The sequence below is a fragment of the Hipposideros armiger genome, unplaced genomic scaffold (genome assembly GCF_001890085.2).
Source record: "Hipposideros armiger isolate ML-2016 unplaced genomic scaffold, ASM189008v1 scaffold_546, whole genome shotgun sequence".
Taxonomy (NCBI): Eukaryota; Metazoa; Chordata; class Mammalia; order Chiroptera; family Hipposideridae; genus Hipposideros; species Hipposideros armiger.
The window spans coordinates 625,084-629,544 of NW_017731896.1; the positions used below are offsets into that span (position 1 = coordinate 625,084).

A 4,461-nucleotide genomic window follows, 5' to 3' on the forward strand; every position below is an offset into this window, starting at 1 on the left:
CGGGATGCGGCGGGGGCCCCTCCAACCTGCAGAGCCTCGGAGAACGCTCGCGTGTCCCCGCGCGGCCGCACGCCCACCCCGCCCGGCGCCCGGAGGGGACCCGCCCCTCCCGCCCCCGCAGCCCGCGCGCTGCCTTCCGCGGCGTGGGCTCCGGGAGCCGCCGGGCTGCGGACCCCGGAATACCTGAGGCTCCGGCTCGGGGTGGGGTTCCACTAGGGCTCCGCTCAATCCCGGTCTTCCCCGAGGCTACGGGAAGTGCTCCAGCCGCTAGCAAACTGCTCCCGTCTTTCGGCTCTCGAACGTGACACTCTATATATCCGGCTCCGAGACTGGGTGTGGGGCGGGAGGAAACCACCCTCCCCCCGACCTTCCCCGCGGCCGCCGCGGCCTCGGCGTCGGGCGCGGAGCCGGCGGCGGCCTCGACCCGGCGCGGGAGGAGGGCGAGGGGCTGGCGGGGACGCTCCAGGCCGCGGGGCGACCGCGTCGGGAGCAGGGCGACCGCGCGCGCAGGCCCGCCCCGAGCCTCCATTCATTCAGCAGCGAGCCGGTCCACGCTGTTACTCCGGTTTTATTCCCCCCGCCCCCCATTCTTTTAATCGGTGGGTGAGGGGAGAGGGAACTTGAAAGGCTCCCTTCTCTGGTCTGGCAAAGAAGGAGAGCTCCCACGCCTTGAAAGAGAGAAAGAGGAGAGGACGGAGCGAGGAAGAGAGAGACAGACAGACAGACCAAATACAAAGAGGGTCAGAGGTTCTAGTCTGAACGCTAGGAGGACACATCTTTTCCCACCCACCCTAGCAGAAAAGGCAGCCCCAACTCCAGTTAACTCGGCTTGTTCGTTCTGCACACTCCGTGGCAGGGATGCGCTTGTTATCTGCTCCAGACTCTGCGGAGGTGCCCCGCAGTGGACCCCCAGCGCAGTGTCCTTTTAACAACCCAGGAGAGGCTGGAGGCGCGGTTTAGTCCTATCCAGGTTTGGAGAGCAGAAATGAGGCTCCGTCTGCGTAGGAGGCAGGTCGGAGAGGGCAGGTGGGTAGAAAGAAGACTGGAAAGGATGAGGGCTGAAGGAACAGCAGCGGGCTAGCTTTGCTCAGCAGCAATCCAATCTCCAGATTGGGGGGGTGGGGGGAAAAGAAGATGTTTTGTTTCTTAGCCTGATAGCTTGCGGGGGAGGGAGGGGATTCGGTTTGGTCATTGTTACATTCTAAAAGGAAAAAATGGATCCATCTTCAGAGGAGGCTTGTAGAGGAACGGGCACTCTCATGAATAGAGCTGACATAGACCTTAGCGAGGATGTGCTGAAAACCGGCCAACACCAGACCTAATTCCTCGGACAAGGTGGAAGGTAAATCCCCAAATAGCATGCNTAGAATATATGTGTTTTCCAATGATCTTAGGCGACCCCTGTGAAAAGGTCATTCGACCCCCAAAAGGGTTGCGACCCACAGGTTGAGAACCACTGCTCTAGTCCCTTCTCTTATTGTAGTCATAAAGATCTCCTTAAAAATACACATTAGATAGTTTCTGGCTTTAAAGTCTTCAATGGCTTTCCACTAAAATAACATTCAAAATCTCTATCAAGGTCTGTGAAGTTTTTCATGACAAGGCTATTCCTCCTCACACTCATATCCAGTCTCTCAGCAAATCCCTCACCAAACTCCAGCCACATGTGCCTTCTTTTTGTCCCTTGAGCCCTTCCAGCCTTTTTCTCTCCTTACAGCCTTCCCATTTGCTATTTGCTCTGCCCAGACTGCTTTTTCCACTGTGTGTTTTTTTTGCCAAGTTGACCCCTATGCCTCTTTCCATATCAGTTTAAATCTTTCTTTGTCAAAGAGACCTTCCCAGAGAACCAAGTCTGAGTCAGCCCTTTTGTTTTTTTCTTCATACCACCCTGTTCTTCTCCATACTACTTTCAACACGTTGTTATTATATGTTTATTTTTTAAGACATCTGTAAGTTCCAAAAGAATAGGGAGCACATCTGCTTTATTCAAAACTAAATGCTGTAAAATTGGCACTGTGTCTGGTCACAAAATGGGCTTAATAATTATTTTTTACATGAATGAAGCTAGCCAGTGGAAAGCTTTCTTACAGTTTCATTTGCTGCCTTTTCTTTACATAAAACTTTAGCCCCAGAAAATCCAGATTTTCATTTTTTTCACACTTATCATCCAGAAGACTCATCTCTACTAGGAGCAGAACTCATTCATCTCTACTAGGAGCAGAACTTTAAGTTACTCATGTAACTCTCCTCTAAAGCTTCCGTAACCATTTCAGTTTATTTTATTCTCTTCTTGGGAATTCATTGCACTTATTTTCTGCACCATTCATTTCATGCTGAATCTTATATTGCCGTGTAACAACTTATCTGCTATTGTTAACGAACACCTTATATTTACATGTTTTGTCTTGCCAATGATGTCATGTGTCTATCAAGTACTTCACTTCCTGAAGTATACAGCATGACTCTGAATGGGATAGTTGCATAAAAGAAGGAATTATCCACCTACCCCCTTTAGCCCCCATTTGATAAGACTTCAATGTGGAAGTTTCACCCATTTCCTTTCACTCTATTTCCTTCCTCAGCCCTTCAGACCGTGCTGCCATCATGCTGGGAACGGAAGTTGATATAAAGATAAGTTTTGAGGACAGAGAGAAATAATTAAGGGAGAAGTGTGGTGACAGAGGACTTGCCCAGAGTTTCTCAGTTCCTCCATCAGTGTTACAGGAGGTGATGACAACTTGGTAAGGGACTAGGTATGCTTTATATTGCAAAGTGTCTCCTAGAATATATAAAAGAATAACTTGTTCAAGATTTTGAAAATATGGATTTTTAAAACATAAACGAAGCAAAGTGGGTTACCTCCTCAAAAAATTTCAATCATTGACTCACTTTCTTATTGTTCAAATTTTGAATCAATTAGATCTAAATAGCAATTTAATTCAGGAAATATCTTTGGGATCCAACAAGTTATTCTGTACTTTCAGTTGTCACTTTCAACCTCTAAATAATAATTTTTAATGAATATTAAAAATACTGAATACCTTAGCTACTTCTTTTCCCAACAACACATTAAGGGTTATAAAAGATCTGCAACCCTTTTATTGTACTGACCCAACCTTCCCCAATCAACTTCTGGAAAATGGAGTAGAAAAGTTCAGCCTGTAACAATGCCATCTTTGTTAGCATAGAACTGTTCAAGGTAAGCAGACTTTTTCACAATTACTACCTCTTTTTATCTACCTCAATTGCTACATCACAACAACCTTTTAAGATGAATAGAGTAGGAGAATATTGTCTGTTGTCTTTAGCTTGTCAATGAGGAAAGTGGACATAGAGGGCTTAATGACATAAGAATGCAGTAGCTAACTTCCAGGTTTGTGTTGGAGAATTCACCTGAAATGTAGAATGGTTATGAGATAACAATGTTATTCAGTAAGTTCTAAACAGGGTTGTTAACCTAGGGTCGGGACTGGCTACTGAATTTGCAGGGTCTAGCTTACAATGAAAATGTGGAGCTCCTTGTTGGAAAGTTATTAAAACAGCTGAAGGTGACAGCAGAGCATTAAAGCAAGCATGAGGCCCTTCTAAGTATAGAGCCCTGTGCGATGGCACAGTTTGCCTTTCCATGAAGCTGGGCCTGCCTGGGGTCTCTGGATTGCTAACATTTGAGTGGTTGGGTATCAAGGAGACTGTGAACTCCTGAAATTGTAGGCAGAATTCTGGGTTAATGTGCCTATGTTTGTTTTTCATATTTCATAGCTTTTGTCAGATTCTTAAAGTGGTCTGTTAACACAATAAAGTGTGAAGAATGGCTCTTCAAGAGTAACAAATAATTCTCACAGAACCCACAATGTCAGAATAGATTGGCAGGGACCAGCCTGTCCATGTCCACTGTGCATAGTCCTTCAGGAGACTGTGTTGTGAATGAATACAAAAACAAAGGCTTCAGGCTGCCCAGATGTTGCCAGAAAGAGATACACTCAAGAATAATGCATCTTCAAAAGACAGGAAAGCAAACAGTGAGCTGTTCAAGATGACCATATTCTTTATAAACCCCAAAGTAACACCCCAAAGTGATCTATTTTATTTTCACCCCCTTAAAGGAAGTTTCTCCCTCTTCAGTAATTAGATGTCACATTCCCTCCTTTCAATAAAGGAGAAATGTCTCACTGTAAGATTTACCAACTCATGGTAATTTATATCTATTTTATAGATAATTATAACCCAATGTTAGAAGTAAGGTAGGAATTTAATAAAGCAGGTACAGAAGATTCCCTCAGAAAGAGTCCCCCAAAAACTGGCATCTAGAGAAATAAATACTACAGATGAAATGTTGCAACACTTGAGACAGGCTGGTAAAAGCCCCTATTTATCTCCTAGAAGTGTCACACACAAATATCCCTAAATGTGGATTTTGCTGAAAAGCCTGCTCCTGAAAGTTTGAATGGTTGCCTTACAATT

The 4,461-nt window shown here is 45.5% G+C and overlaps 1 protein-coding gene across 1 annotated transcript in view; it reads right to left on the reverse strand.

Moving 5' to 3' along the window:
• FAR2 (fatty acyl-CoA reductase 2) overlaps nucleotides 1-384 on the reverse strand; it is a 139,834-nt gene extending 139,450 nt beyond the window's left edge. The window contains exon 1 of the mRNA XM_019668972.1: nucleotides 184-384. The gene's annotated coding sequence lies outside the window, so the exon portion shown is untranslated. The remainder of the gene's footprint in view (nucleotides 1-183) is intronic.
• Between the last annotated feature and the right edge of the window lie 4,077 nt (nucleotides 385-4,461).